Genomic DNA, 17,198 nt, shown 5'->3' with positions numbered 1-17,198 from the left:
CAGAGCCATTGGCCTTCAAAGTATAATTTTTGAAACTATTTAAAAGATCCTGCTCCCCCTCAAGATAACAATCTTGAATGTGTTCAATATAGTTTCGAAATTAAATAAATTATCAACATCATCCACCAATTTTGAATTTCGATTTCTTTCATAACATAGACAAATTGTAATTTGCTTTGAATATAACCAATAGCATGGTTAATATCATTTAAAATTCTCCTTTTTAGAAAAATATTAAATCTTGTTAGCAAGTCAACTTCGAATTGTATATCATGCATGATAAAAGTAGTGCTTCAATAGCACACAAGTAAGGAACTTCGGGTCCTAAGTAATTTCGTTATTTTCTTTTGGTCTAGGTGAATGAATGTGATATAATCATGTTGGGAACCTTGTGGAATATCCTAATCCTTGTTTTGATGATACCAAAATTCATAGGTCTTAATTGTAATAGACTAGAACTGTTTTGAACTCAAGTGTTAGAGTTCGTTTCTAGTTTAGCTTGCGGTTCTGAAGACTGAAGACTGAAGGACGAAGGACTGAAGACTGAAGACTGAAGATACCAACTGAAGTATCAGTTGAAGAATCAGTTCGGAACTGATTACTTAATGCGTGCCGCGGACTGATGCTAAAGTCAAGTATCAGTTGAACATTCTTCCTCGGACTGATCTTCCAACGTTCAAAGGAAGCCACGTACTCACAAAAGTACAGCCGCATTAAATGCAGAGATCTCAGGATCTTATCTCTGCAGAGGTCATTCCTATTTGGTGGCTACTTTATCAGAGATGTCACATCTCCTGTCCCTCAAGAGAGCCGTTTCCACCAGACAATGAACCTCGAAGATTGAAGCCTCAGCCCAAATTTGAATTGCTCTCCAACGGAAGAAATCTTGAGGAAGTTCTACGCCAACGGATCTATTCAAGAGTTCTCCTACAAATAGCGCTCGAGGATCACTTCATTCTTCACCGATTCAACGACATAAGCTGAAGCTCTGCCAAAATTGCTACTCAGCCTAAAGCTTAACCTCCCTAAAGCTTGAATCGAAGAAGAGAATTCCAAAGCCAAAATCAGTCACTGCTGATTACACACATTCTCTTAGACCTTAGGCAAACCTCTGTTTACCCAGAAGCCAAGGTCAAACTTGCTTCAAAGAACTTGTTCTTTGCAGTATAGTTGGCACTCGTTCAAACCTCCTTTCAGACAGAAAAATTTGAGTGTTTGAGTGATTCGGAGTTCAGGAAGGTATTCTGACTCTGAGAGTCTTAGCGCGGGTTGTGCTAAGCAAGAGAAATCCGACACGAGTGAAGTGTGGGTACTGAAGAAGGGTTTTCTTCAGTGGTACGGTTGTGTGCACCCGGCAAGCACACGGTTTGGTTTGCAGTGCACCTGTTAAGCACTTGCGGAGTGGATTGTTGGTCTGATCAACCGACCGTGGATGTAGGAAAGGGTTTTTTCGAACCACGTAAAAGTCTCTGTGTTGTTTACAGCTTTCAGTTTTACTTTTCTACTTGTGTTGTTTCAATTGATAAACTGAATACTGAATAACTGCAAAGAGAAACCTAAGACCAACAACGTGCTCAACCGAGGCTATTGCGAAACTAAGTTTAATTTCCACTGCGTATGATATCAGTCTGACTGATCTATCTTTTGATAGTCAGGAAGAGTGTTATCATCTCTGTTTTAACAAACTCGAACTGAAGCCCATAAGTGCATCAGTTAAGTTCCAACAACTTAATTGATAACTCCTTACTGAAGAGCTTTCAGTATCAGTCGTCAACCCTATTTGGTCAAAACTGTTTTCAGTTAACAGGAGTCACTGTTTGCGTGTAAAGTTTCGTTTAGATCTCTATCTGGAGATCCCTCACTTTGAGGAAAATAAAAATAGCCCATAGGTGTATTCCCCCCCCCCCCCCCATACACCTATTCGAGACCCCCGGGACCTAACAAATCATATTCATCAAAGCCTTCTTCGTGTAAGTCGATTAATTCATATAAAATACAGATCGATTAGTTTGAAATACTTTATTTGAAAGATGCTCGATCTACAAGTCGAGGACAATACTTAGTTTTAACTAAGTTTTTAAAAACTCATCTTTAGACATGAGTTAACTTCCTCAAGTTTTGAGTATTCATAAATGTCTTTCGTCGAGAAGAATCCACTTAGTTGATTATGGACTTTCACATATATGTCCATGTTCAATGACCTATATAATAATACAACCATAACGTCCATAAATTTGATATCTATATCAATGATTACTACCATAAAATATTATATAAATAACTAAACATAATGTCATCTATAACTTGAGAATATATTTGATTGATTTTGGGTTTCTCAAACCCTTGAGCTACTAATCTCACATAATTATTTTCACTTAGCGAGTTCGGTTCTGCCTTATTGCATATGTCTATATTTTTCAGTGCTTCTAGCACACTAATATCATTTGTTTTGGATTCAAATAATCTTCAAGTTCAACTAGCAATTTGTTGAGGCAAAAGTGTTGTCGACAACTATGATTTTTCTATTACGATTCTTACGTATTCACAAAGTTCATGACAACTTTAGTAAAATCAAATTTTCACTATTTCTCATAATATTTGGTCTAGTTGTTTCGTAATCCCAATATTACGACAATTTAGTGCACGTGCAAAATATATTGGGATTATCGTCTTCGGGACGATCCTCTTCATGAGGATTTTGGGAATGATTTGATTTATTTATTTGATTTTGTAATCCGCAGATATTTTATCTTGGGCAGCAATAGGTCATTTCCGCTTCTGGCGTCAATAAAATTAAATCAATTTCGTCCTTCGTTGACTTCAATTATTTGCGGTGCAATATGACATGTATATGAGATTTCACTTATTTGGCAGTCAATAATAACTTGTTGAACTTTTAGTTCATTAATACATGAATCTAACATAATTAATTCAATGAGAAATTTACGGCATTGTACAATTCATCATTCATATCTCCCCCTAATGCCGAATTTTTTTTAAGTTGGATAAATCAAAGTATTAGCATATGAATTGATCCTCAATTATTCTGATTTATATATGCTTATACATTATACAAAAATCAATTTTTAACAACATATGAATCTCATGAACAAAGGAGGAAAGTGAGTGGAGTCAGGGCCATTGGTATAGGCACGACCAGCAGTAGAGATGGCCGCATAGCATCACAATTGGTTCTCGCGCTAGTTCAAAACAGATGTTGCATTCGAGTAAGTGGAGTGAAATTGAGGCCAAAACCCTTGCTAACACTACTAATCTTCAAGTTGAGGATGAACAAATCGCAACAAATCCCTAAATACAACCTAATTGCAAACATGTTCAATTCTAATACAGAAACAACACCGTTTTAATTAAATAAAAACGACGTCGTTGAAGGTTCCGGACGACATAGCCACGCTGGCTTTCAGATTGCTAACTAGCATTTAATTTGGGGTTGTTTCAGAAACGTGGAAAAATCCTGAATGAATTTTCAATTCATGGATTGTCACACAAAATTTATAGGTCATGGGAGAAATCAAAATCTGTGAAAGTATATGGATTTTACGGCCAATTCATGGAGTAATATTTAACTTTTGAAAAAGGTGTGAACTCTATCACTTTTATTTAATTTACACTTTTTCCTTAATCTTTGTGACGAAAGAAAGTAAACCATCTTTTAACGGCGGGAAGGAGTAGTTCTTAGCTCGATTTCTCCCATTTTTTTTTCTAATTTGACGTTGAGATTGAACCCGACTCAACTAATCCGTTTTAATTTATAATTCACTTTTTTTTCCCTTTAATGTGCATTATTATAATTTTCGTTGATTTACATCTGTTTGATGTTCCTTTTCAGAATTAGCCATCTCTTTTTTTTTGTTGAATAAGTATTTAAGATTATATAGAAAAAAGATTGCTAATTCTAAAACTATAATTCATTTTCTTTATTTGTGCACTAATTTTTTTTTTCCCCATTAATGTTCCTTTTGTTCAATTCAGCATCCTTTATTCGGTAATAATAGTCAACTATTCAATTTTTTGTCGGTCCTAAAACTATAATTCACTTCCTTTATTCAATATACAATTTTTGAGAATTTTCTTGCGAAATAGAATACCATTCTTGAATTAATTTGGGGGCTGTTGATGTTTTGGAAGAGCAACGTTTTGGTATATGTTTTTGTTGATTTAGCAATGAAAAATTCAACCGAAGAGATGATTCATAGTTGATTTGTTCCAATTGCAAAAAAAGTGTATTTATTTGTCAATCTTAAAAGTGGTGTAGAAAAATGGATCATAGTTTTGAGAATTTGATTGCATTTTGCCGAAGTCTTTTGTAGAGATTATTTTCTTGAAAATCTATGACAAGACTAGTGCTAAATTGAAGAGTCTTCATTTGAATCTTGAATACGACTGAAGGTCGAGGAGAGTCCTGATTTAAACTGCGAAATTGAAGCAATTAAAATCTATTTTGCATATAATTATTGATTCAAGTTTCATTGACCGTGCGTGAAAATATATTTTCATTTGTTTGATTATTTGATATGGTATTTATTTTTTAAAAATTACAAAAGGTGTCTATAATTATATAATTAAATTAAATAAACAATCCGCATGCAAGCGGAACCTCTACACCACACAAATGTGAAAAAATTATCCACACGTATGCGAGACCTCTACATAAAATAAAGTAAAAAAATTACTCGCACGCAAACGGATCCACTACCCACACAAAGGTAGAAAAAATTACAGACGGAACCTCTACACCACACAAAGATGAAAAAATTTAAAACTACCCGCACGCAGACGGGACCACTATCCATACAAAGGTGGGAAAACTACAGGCGAAATCTGTACACCACAAAAGGTAGAAAACCACTCGCACGCAGACAAAACCACTACCCACACAAAGGTGGAAAAACTACCCGCACGCAAACGAAATTGTACCGTGAAACTTCTCACAAAGAAGAGTCTTTGGGTAACTCAACTTTGCTAATTAAACTAGGCCTCATTAGCGCACACTTGTTAATTTTGAATAGCCTGATTATTTCAATGTAACATATATTCAATTTCTTTATATCATAATATATTTTTTATCACCAAAAAAAAAAAAAATTGTGACTCGAGTAAAAGAAATCTTGGATTTCTGGTAAGATTCCATGACTTTGTAACTCCATGCATAATTTAACACGCCCCACTAAAATTTCAACATAAAGCTAGTGACCATTTTAATAAAAATACAACCTAAAAAAGACAATTAAGAAGTGGAAAATCTTCAAGATTTTCTAGGGAGAGAGAGAGAGCCTGAATCTGCAATCTGTACCAAACAAAAACCACTCAAAAAACACATGATCACATAACAGATTCCACTGCAAAAGTGATGATTGGAGAAAAAATCTCATCTTCTTGTAGCTCAACTCCTTTTCCCCTCACATCCAAACCCTCAAAAGATAATGAAAGCTTCATTGCCCTAAAAATGGAGATAAAAACAGAGGAATCAAGACGAAGCAGGAAAGAAGCAGTCGACATATCACAGAGCGTGTGGTGCTAGCAAACCTTGATAAATACGTGTAACCAATCATAAGCTAGAAGCGCGTGCGGTCTAGGGAGAGGGAAGAACCTGCCGTTTTCGTGCAGCTCAGCGCTCAAAATGTGGTGGAGAAGCATATCAACCCTCTGATTCCTTGACTTAGTACTGCACAAAATCACAGGGTGGAAAAAAAATTGTTACATACATCAGAATGAATAAAATATTCGAAAACTTTTCCAAGTGGTGGGACGTGTTTTCTCAAGCACGTAGGCAGTGGCCATACCCGATAAGCCTCCTTGACTCCTTGTTTCTTCCTGTTGCCACAGTGCAGAAAGATTTAGTCGACTTAAATTCTCATATACAACGATGACTGTAATATGAATTAGTTTGAAAACATCTTTAAAATTGAGGGATTCACAAAAGAATCATCATTTTGCCTCTGAAAGTTTTCAATGCGGGTAGAGCAGATATGGTATGAGATTTTGTAGATGCAGATATGGATATGGATATGGATACGAGAAAGACAAAAGTCGAAGTGCCATTATCATTTAAAACGCGATTACACAGAGTAATTAGCCATAGTAAAAAAAGAAAGGTTATGTAAATTCTTAACCACTGACCTTGACCTCCCCTGTCTCAGAAGATTCGAGGTCCATCTCAGCAAAAAAAGCCTCCAAGACAAAGGCCCACAACCCTGAACGAATAAAAGAACGAAATTATAGATACGATTTGTATATCATTTCGAAGCAGAAGATCAAAATCAAGACATGGAAAATTTACTGAGTATAGTTTTGCATGTTCCTTGTGCAATCTACCATTTTCATATAGTTTCTTTCACCGGATAATTTGGAATGCGTATAATGAAAATATTAGGAAGAGGGACTCCGATGAATGCTAAAATTCAGCTATAGATGTGTTTCTATCTGCAGTTCACAGTTTTGTTCTGTTGAAACGACACGAACATAAGTCTACTCTAGCTATCTTGGATCCTAGTTTAAATGAGAAGAGACGTCGAAAAGAGAGCAGTTAACTACCATAATGTAACCATCTCAAGAAGCATCATTTAGACAGAAGTTTGTGAAACAATGGCTTTACCAAATTCAAGAGTAGTAAGATCGTAATGAGATAGAAGCTGATGAAGTAGATATAGCTCCATTTAGTTCCAGTCAACTCCTTGTAGCTCTGGAATTTGAACGAAGAGTAGAGAAATAAGGCCAAAAGCCGAATATTCATATTTCATACCACACTACAAATTCTTCAAATATCTCGAGATCTGCTGATACATACCTGCATCCAGACTTGCCAATTTCCCATCACCAGCAAATTGAAAAGTGTTACCATCCCGTTCGGGTAGTCATTGAAGTTGAAGAGCAAGTAGCTAAATTTAGTCAAGGGTACGACTAACAAGAAAAGCTGACATTACTTGGGGCAGATCAAAACTGAGACGCCAAGGAAAAAACATACACACACCATAATGACCTCAAGTCTGAAATGTCAAGAAATCCATACACCAAAGATTTGGAAAAGTATTCTTATATGCTAAAGTAGGACAACTTATGACAAAGGATACTCGCTATCTTGCATATCAGTTTTGCTGAGATTCGGATTTCCGTCATTAACAACACCACCAAAGACCTACAATTCAAGAAGAAGTGAAATGTTATATAATCTGCATGACGTAGAAAAAAAGAAAGTGATAAGTATATAAACTGAACTGCAAAAGCTATGATGACAATCATTCTCTTTTTTCAATGTCAAAGTCGTGAACATGTGAAGCTAGACCAAGCTAAAAAGGATAGCAAAGAGGCAAGATACAAATCACAGATGAATTAAGTTGTGGAGAGCCGTCAATACCTGTACACCGACAGAGCAATAAATGCACAAGACACAAAGATGGTCCCCAGATATGCATTAGGCTTGGTATGAGGGTCAAGAACGTTGCAACGAAGCGCGATATTGTTTAACATGCATCAAGAGCCTTATCCAATCTGAGCATTCTTGCTATTAGAAGATATCGAATCCTGCAGTAGCATCAATCATTGTCAAGACACCAAACTCGATCAAGAAAATAACTTTCTCTAAAATATGCCCGAGAAAATGGAGACTGATAAATCTAGTCCCACCTTAAGGATGAAGCATTTCTTGCTAAATGAAAATACAATCAGATTTCTGCTATTATGCCTCATCATTTCCAATAATAGTTTAAACCATTTTCTTCCCAATAAAAAAGAAGCAGATATTGGAAACTGATATTCATTAAAGAGGAAGAAATCTCACCATTCCCCATTAGAGAGGAAAGTTGTTCCACTTGGAGTCAGATAAGTTACCGTTTCTCCAATAACTGCAAAAACAAGACATATTTGGTGTTGATTGCTCTAAACATGGGTGACAGATTTAATTATCAGCATTAAATTCACTCAAGCTATTCAACATATAGAATGGAGTTATCTAGCATCCAGATAGAAAGGAGCGTTGAGCTGATAGGGTACTTGGTTGTGGTACTTCTCATCAAAATAAAGCCATTTTGTTTGGCCATCATTAACTATTTTGTTCCATTGCACTTGTTCTGCCTCGCTTTCGCCTTTTCTCCTCTTTCTTCTGGTTCGTCAAGTGATATCCTTCCAAAGGTAACGGAGGCGTGCAAAGGCTTCCTCAGGCAGTGCGGATTAAGAAGCAGCTCCTCCACACTGTGGCTGTGGAGGTCCCATACTGGTTGAGTTTGGTCACTCTTTATCACGATCAATTTTCCCTTTTATTAAGTTTTTGTGTTCACTTCACAAGGCAAAACCATCTAAGGTAGCTTCTTTGTGTATACTCAATTTTATGGCAACATAAAAGAAAAAAGAGGTTCAATGATCTGAGTTATCTGTTCCATGATCTGATCGGTAGTGTGGTACGTACTTACCAATTACCCAGGTGATTACAAGTCGAAACGATTTTGGCCATCTCTCCAATAATTCACAAACCCAAATGCATAGACTTTCAAAACCACTTCCAGGACATAAATCCATCCTGCAGAAAGAAAACACCAACTGCAGCCTTTAGATAAAATAAGGAGTAACATTGAGATTCTGAGCACCCAAAGACTATTGAAAATTAGAAATTTAAGTTTCCAAAATAAAACTTCACACGAAAGTTGACCCAGATGTCGAACATCTAACTTATATTCCCTCCGTCCCACAAAAATATGCACACTTTGCCATTTTCGTCGTCCCACAAAAGTGCGTACTTATTATTTTTGGACACTATCCTTTATTTTAACCTCAATATCTCAATTTATTTACAACAAATACCAGCTGTTGGGTCCTTTCTTCACTCACAACACTATTGTGGATCACTTTCTCCACTCACAACACACTCAACTAACATTCTTAAAACCGTGCCGAAAAAAAGTGTGCATGCTATTATGGGTCAGAGCGAGTACTCAGTATTGGAGCAAAAGTTATTTACTTTTTTCATATTATCTGTAATAACTGAGAATTCAGTTTAACATAATTAAGTAAGACAATTAGCCCATGTTTGGTTGGATGTTTTTGGAGGTTGGAAAGGGATTCAATTAATTGAATCCATCACTTGTTGTTTGGTTTGGGTAATGAGTTTCCATTACCCTTAGGGTGTGTTTGCTTTTTATCCCTCTAAATGAAAGGGATAATATAATGAGGTATAAACTTATCACTTAAAGTGAGGACCATATTTGTTATATCTGATTTGGTTTGAAGGATAATATATTTATCCACTCCTTATAAGGTGGTATAAAATTATACCACCCTCTCTTAGGTATAAAGTTATCCCTTTCCCAAGGGACAAGGGGCTGCCCGAAAAATTATACAACCTGCCCGAATTTTTTTATTCATCAAAGCAAACGAAGTATAAGGTGGTAAATGTACTTTATCCCTCCCTTATACCTCAAAGCAAAAACACCCTAAGGGTAATCCAATCACCCAATTTGCTACCCCCTCAAAATAGAGGGGAAACAAAAGAAAGAGAATCCCTTACTAGTGATTCCTTTTCATTGTTAAACCAAACACTCAATAAAAGTAATAATTATTGTTACCATTCCATCCCTTTTTATTTCATTTCATTCCATTTACATTCCTCTACTTGAACCAAACGAGGACTTAGTTGGAAAAGATGGAGGCATATATCTTATGTTAAAAAGAGACACATCCATCAATATTGTCATTTTCAAGGAAAACAAGTTCATATATATGACGATATGAATGATGATTAAGAAATTACAGTCATGTATTCATCATCGTACATATTAAATATTTAGGTGGAAGGAGGAGAGAGAAAGTTAAGAGCCCACAAATAGCATGCCACTTAGTGTCGTTCGTCGATTATGAGATTAAGTAGGACTTACCAAATATAAATTCAACCTTTTGCCAAGCATCTTGAGCAGAATTATCCTCTATATCGAGCTGCATAGCAATAAGAACCAGAATTTTGTCAGAACATGTTTTCTATTCATGAAGTATGAAACTATTATACTCCCTCAGTCCATGAAACATCTTCCTAAGTTAGTTGTGTGTTTGATGAGTGGAGAAGGGGTCCCACAAATTAGAAAAATGAAGATAGAAAACGGGATGATAGTAACTAATGAACCAATTAAAATGAAAAGAAGTGGATCCATTAGTGGCAATCCATACTAATAGAAAAAGAGCCTAAGGCAGTCTAAGGCACAACTTGTGGATTGCCTATTTTACCCCTATGATATATTTATTATTATATTTATAAAATATAAATATATTTTGATATACATTTATTTGTCACCCAAATCTATAAAGACTACTATATATCTATATCTATTGATGAGGCTTATAAATAAATATATCCATCCAATAAATTATCTAATAAAAGTAATGAATTAATAGATTTTTTTTTAAAATAATAAATTATCAATTAAAATAACATTAATTACACGTACAACGTATGTTCTTTCCGCTAGTGTGTAAATATGTGGAAATTGTAAGGGCAATAGTTAGTGAAATTGTTTCCAAAATGGATTAGAAAGATGTTTTGGGGACGGACGAAAAATGAAATAAAGGAAGATGTTTCAGGGACGGAGGTAGTACTATTTAAGTGAGCACATTCATACCGTCGTCTCAATAACGACAGCAGCAAAGTTCAGGACGAGAACGAAGGCTACAATGTAACCGAATTTTTCTCCCCGAATAAAATCTTTCAGCTTTTGAGATGTGTATGACCTGTAGAACGTGGGACAGCAGCTCTCGAAAATGGGTTCCTGCATAGACAAGCACATTCAGTAGGGTTCGACTATGGAAACTCATTTTCCAGTTTGTGAAAGTATATTTACTGAATCCTCCTTCTGAAATCTGAGTCCAATTGCATGCGAGAGATCAACAAATTCATCCAGATTAATCTGCATTTGCATACAAAGCAGCGGGGAAGAAAAGTAAATGTCAGTAGATAAAAGATTCAACTTTGTCAATGAGATTTTCTGCTTAAATATAGATTATTCAAAGCACAATTATGAGCAAAAATATAAATATACTCCTGAAATATAAGTGGATATAGGAATTCGTGTTGTTGAGATCTCTTTAGCTGTAGTCTTTGGATTTTCTCCATTTGAATTTCGATTTGAATTAAAGGTAGAAGATTCGGGGGTTATCAAATGATACATAGTGCGATACAGTCAAAACAAAGTATTCTAGTAAAAATAGATACCTCGGAGACAATTAAACTTATCAACAGATTCTCTACCCTCTCTTTTTCCATTCATTTCATTTAATTCGTCCGTGTTAATGTTATAGGATAGCAAGATGGTTAGCAATTGTTTATTTTTTCGACCCAATCGCTCTTTTGATTTTGGAAAAAAATAACTTTCTTTATCAATATTCTGCTTCTTTTACACACACATCCATAATAGAGAATCTGAATAATTAGGATTCATGAAAAAAAAAGAAAAAAGAATCCACTTAAGTGCTTCCGGTATCGGGCACTAATTCTTTTTAACGTCTAATTAGATAGGAAATTTTCAAATTAAGAACATAAGTCGGTTTCTTTTTCTTTCTAATAATTAATTGAAGCCGCAGGGGGGCTCTATCCATTTTGGTGAATAAAGGCTATCTGTTTACGGTTTCTGCATCTATGCTCAAAATAACTAGGAATGAAGATCATAAGAATCAGAAATGAAGAAAACATGCATCTATGGGCAGCTATTGAGAAGCATAAGAGTCAAAAGGTACTCAAAATATGCAACTAAATAGAGGTGAGTAAGTCTTTTACTTTAAAGGAGCTTACAACAACATGAATAATTAAGAGGTATCAGCGTTAAAATACATCAACTTTGGACGAGTTTTGATTCTGCACGCCAACTTTAAAATTGGCACAAAAATACACGAACTTAACAATTGTGTAATTTTGTCACGATTGAGATTTTCGCAAAAATTAAAGTTGGTGTTGCAACTCGGTGGAATAAATTTTCATAACCAGACAACATCATTTCGATTGGAGCAGCCAACACACGCGGTTTATGCCACGTCTGCTTTATTTTGGACGAAAATATCAATCATGATAAAATTACAACAATTAATAAGTTCGTGTATTTTTGTACCAATTTTAAAGTTGGCGTGCAAAATCAAAAATCGACCAAAATTGTTATATTTTGACGCCAATAACCCAATAGTTAACGAAGAATGCAAACATTACATAATTAGAGAGAGAATGAGGAGATGCAAACAGATTTGCCAACAATACCTTGACATCATGACTGTCATCCAGCTCATAGAAAATTAATTCAAAATCATCTCTTGATATTTTTGGCAATGTCCTGCGAGCATTTTAAAAGAACCGTTTCAACGTGATTCTTTAAGAACATGCATCTATCTCCATCATGAATGTCAGCCGTCTTTCTGGCTTCTTATTCTCTAAAACGTTTCATGCATATAGAAATATTCATGTTGCTCTAGATGTAGGAATCAAATCATAAGTGAAATCACACAGGAGGTGTGAGAAAAGAATCAGCAATAAAAAGTTTGTTGGAAAAGTAAACTATACCTGTATTTGTTCAGCTCGTCGAACAAGCGAATGCACTGATCTTTGTCAAGGTAACCAAGATCCTGCCAGTACCCAAAACACGACAAATGGAAGGGAATAAAAAATAAACAAAGCAAATTTATAATCCAAATACTAATCAAACATTTTGTTTGAAAACAGAGACAGAGTAATAGAGTAGGTTGAAGTGTGCGAAGTATAGGAACAGAAGCTTAAAGTAAAAACAACAATGGTAGTGAAAAATCATACTCACATTTTCATCAATGATGCTAAAAGCTTTCTTCAGTATCCTTTTTGTTGCATTATCCTTTGCACACACTTGTTTTACAAGCTACAAGAAAACTAGGATTAGTCAACTTGTCATGCTTTGAAAAGATAATAAGTTCGACACCTCCAGATTTAAGAGGTCACTGAACATTTTTTGTAGAGAAAGATAGATAACATATTGCTAGCATATGTATTTGTAGGAGAGTGAAGTTGTAGTGTAAAGGTGTGTGACCCACATATTTGAGTTAGTGTAAAGTGATTACCTAAAAAGGAAACAGCCGTAAAGATTATTGGGACAACTCGAAAAGGAAAACAGGCCAAGATTAATGGGACAGAGGCAGAGGGAGTATTTTACTATACAATCTTTTTTGTTATCATAACATTTGCCATAGTTATTGTTAGTTAACATTATTCAAATATTTTTATACATTAATTACTATATAACATAATAACATTCAATAGAATACTCAGTGACTAATAACTAATAAAGATACCTCACTCCAAAAATTATTAGGTTAATGGCCTTCATCCACATATCGAATGTTTGACTTACTCACCTACATGCTAAATCGTATGATCTTGCAATTATCTTAAAATAATTTTTGAACCATTTCAAATAATTCTAACATTTAAATGCTTTACAAACAAATTAACTACCATCATACATTCCTATAGCCAATGGCTGAGAAGTGTACCTCAGCCTTGAAGCTGTCGTATACAACGGCAAGAATCAAATTGGTGACAAAGTAAACACCCAGCAGCACATATATGACAAAGAACAAGCTGGACCAACGTGAGGCCCTACAAAATAGAGAAGAACACGATGTGTGAGTTTATTTGGAAAAACTGAAACAATAAAACAAGGAAACAGTTCAGCATTCTTGCAAGAGAGATTGGTTTGTGGATAACAAGAAATGTTAAAGAATAGCAAATAGTCGACTCAATTCAATTGTATACTTGTATGCGGGAATCCAGACATCAGGATTGTTGGAAGTGGTGAATAAGATAAACATCTGGTACACGGTTGCCCCGTATGAAGTGAAGGTGGTCTTTCCCTGATCGGTATCTTCGAAAATGACATATGCCAACCAGCTTGAAAACAGAAGAAATAGTAGCAGTAAAGCCTGCATTGCATCCACCGCCACGAGAAACAGAAGAAAACATAAACAAAATCATCATGTTATACTTTTCAATTACTACGAAATTTAGAAATGGTAAGGCTAAGTGCATTTTATGAAAACAGACATACCAGGACATTGAGGTATGTGAGAAGCATCCCGAACAGGATGACTAATGTATCACGTAACTCCCTGAGGTCAAAATAAACACACTGCATCTTGTCATGATTAGATTTTAAGCATATAATTCAATTGCAAGTGCAAAGTGCATCTCATTCATGTTGCTCTCCTCCTTGTGCGTGCACATGGAAGATTCAACTACTCTCTCGAAACATAAAAAATTTAATGGGCCCGTTTTCCAGGTATGAACACAGGATACTGCATAGAAAGTAAGAAACCAGACCAGGATAGCAACTGCAAGTTGAATAGTAACCTTACCTGATGGCAAGAATGAAAAATGCAACTCGGAGATACGGTGCAAGCCGGAAGGGAAGAGTATAGAATCCCACCGGAGACAGAAATATGATAAAGACAACTAGATCAATAACCAATAATAACAACAAAACCACCTGCAAATAGTGTGGGGATGGGAGGGGATTAGTAGTCAAATCGTAAGTTTTTAGGTTCCCTGAACAAATAAAACCTACGAATTTCAGCCCACATTTTTTTCTGCTATATGCTTTCACAGAAATACACTATAAGATCAGTAATCAATCTTGAGGACTGAAAATATGTATGCTACAAATGAGTGCAACAATTCTCAAGCAACTCGGATGCCAATTGGAAAGCACTAGTTCGAAATTTGATCATTAGAAGAGCCAGGTTGAGGTTCATATTTCAAGCTCGGAAAAACTTTTGAGCTGAATCTTTTTTAAATATGCAACTGTGCATATGCCATATACGAGTCTGTAAAAATTGATGACTTGTATACTGTTCATCCTATTGAAGACTTAATTGCTTAAAAAACAATAGAAAACCATGTAATTGTAGTGAAAGAAAAGTGTACCTTAAGTCTATTGACAAGACAATTCCAGTATATACTCAGCCCTTCATATGTTATTGGAAAGATAGTATGCACAGTGAGAATCACGAGCGTTATGACCTGCAAAGGAAAAAGTAGGAATGAGAGAGCTTAACTTATAAAAATAGAATGATTAAAGGAAATACAAAAATGCTGGCACAACTAATGTAGCATAATACAAAACATCTAATTCAACAGAGGAGCATTGTGTAAAAATGAAACCATTCAGCTTCGAGCCATTTGAGGCTATAGCGAATCTAGAGATGGGTGATTGCAATGCTAACAGAACTGCCACAAAGAGAAAAGTTCAATTACTTTGAGTTACAACTTACCTCGTAGATGAGACTCTCGGTACCAGTCAAGTAAGGCAACTGCCCTAGATAGTAGTATTTCCTGTCATTACATTCCTCTTTACACCATAAAGGTTTCTGAAACTCCAAATCAAGATTTACATGAGCAAAGTTTTTTAAGGCCAAAATATGAAAGCAGGATGATAAAGAAGACAAGTAAAAAAGCTATATGTCAACCTCCAAGAAATTCAGCAGAAGTAGAGCAAAGTAGTTCAGGCTCCAAAGGAAATCAAATTTTATAAACACCAGATATGACTTTAAGGAGCTTCCAAAACTTGGCTGGTCAAATATTTCCTCAGGTATCCCGATTCCATCTTCCGCCTAAAATTGTATCAGCCATTTGCATGATTAGACTTTCTAATAAAATTATAGGTAACAAAGTGTAAATGAAGCAGATTCAATCGCAGATACCTCCACTCCAACCTTCAATTCACATAATTCAGTAAATCATAAAAATTCAAGGATTTCTCATTCTCATAGCAAACAAAATAACATTATCATTTCAATATGGGACACAAAAGCTTCCCCGCCGTCATCCATATAACTTACTAAACAAAGATAAGGATTGCCTAAAGAGAACTCCTTCCGTATCTAGATGGCTCTTTCCATGAAAGTAAAAGTCAATCATCATTAATGTGCTTGTATTCTTTCTCTCGTTTGCTTGCATATGCAAGAACTAAACCATCTTTACAGGCGAAATACACTACTTATAAGCTCTTAAGAAGTGTTTGGCAAAATAAGCTTCCGAACAACTTATAAGCTGTAAAAAGAAGCTCCAACAACTTATAAGCTCCCCAAAAATTAAGTTCCTCAACCCAACTTATTTTTTCATAATCTCATAAGCAACAATCGTTTTACTCAAATAATTCAACTATAATTTATCATTTCCATCATAGATACTCTTCCAAATTCATCTCTCTTCATTATAAGCTCAATTATCCAAACACTTTGACAACTTGCAAGCTCTTAAGACACTAAACCTTATAAGCTCTCTAAAATAAGCTCAGCCAAAGAGTATCTCAAAACCACCTCCAACTTTAGACGAATCACACCTAATTAAGAGACACTATTTTTCAAGAATTCAATCATGCTCCACTCAACACCATAACTCATCTAAAACAGCAGATCCTACACACCCTACTTTTACATTGCAAAGAAGCTCAGCTTCCAACATCAAGATTCAATTTTTAAAAAATAAAGAAAAACTAACATACAAGATCAACCAAAGCAGCAGCCTTTTCATAGGTCGAGCCATGAGCGATAGCTTCCGATCTTCGATCAAACAAGCGCCGACGATCCCGCCTTGGGCCGCCACTGTCGCCTCCATCACCGAGAAGAGATTCATCCATTTCCGCAGCTTACTCCAAGATTCAGATGTGGGCTTTCTTCACTGAGTAAACCCACTTTGTTTGTCCCTTTGTGTGACCGTTTATCAAACAGGTGGCGCACAGTACAGCTTCAGTAAGCTGATTTATGGGTCGAAAGCGAAATTGGTTGTTGTTAGTTATACATTCATATATGTGAATTGAAAATTTGTCGGGGGACCAAGTTTTAGCTTCCAATAGGTAAAGTAGAATGAGAGAGAAGCAACGTGTCGCGAGAATCTGTCGGCATTGGCTAGTGAAGCAGATCAGTGATTAAAATAAGGATATATACAATATACATGTCCTTGTCTTATCGGTTAAATGACGTTTGAATTTTTCTTTTTGGAGCAATATTCATGTTATAATCTAGAAGATTTGATTATGGCTACGTGGGGGACATGTTAATTTTGAATATAATAGAAAAGTTTATTCTATATAATAACACTATTTCTATTCATTCTTTTAGTTTATAATATAATGTTTAAATATTGATATAAAAATTTTACTACAATTTATCGAGTTTAGAACATCGTTAAACTT

At 35.4% G+C, this 17,198-nt stretch overlaps 1 long non-coding RNA gene and 1 pseudogene across 1 annotated transcript; both read right to left on the bottom strand.

Annotated features, from left to right (window-relative positions):
* Positions 1-5,118: 5,118 nt before the first annotated feature.
* On the bottom strand, positions 5,119-6,215 carry LOC131012521 (uncharacterized). Its single transcript, XR_009097353.1, has 4 exons — positions 6,142-6,215; positions 5,805-5,835; positions 5,548-5,686; positions 5,119-5,461 (listed from the first exon to the last, which is right to left on the bottom strand). It is a non-coding gene; the product is annotated as an uncharacterized LOC131012521 (long non-coding RNA).
* A 365-nt stretch (positions 6,216-6,580) lies between these two features.
* LOC131013651 (two pore calcium channel protein 1A-like) lies at positions 6,581-16,927 on the bottom strand (annotated as a pseudogene).
* Between the last annotated feature and the right edge of the window lie 271 nt (positions 16,928-17,198).

The sequence above is a fragment of the Salvia miltiorrhiza genome, chromosome 2 (assembly GCF_028751815.1).
Source record: "Salvia miltiorrhiza cultivar Shanhuang (shh) chromosome 2, IMPLAD_Smil_shh, whole genome shotgun sequence".
Taxonomy (NCBI): Eukaryota; Viridiplantae; Streptophyta; class Magnoliopsida; order Lamiales; family Lamiaceae; genus Salvia; species Salvia miltiorrhiza.
The sequence above is the reverse complement of the archived record's forward strand: the minus strand, read 5'-3'. Positions and strand labels throughout refer to the sequence as shown.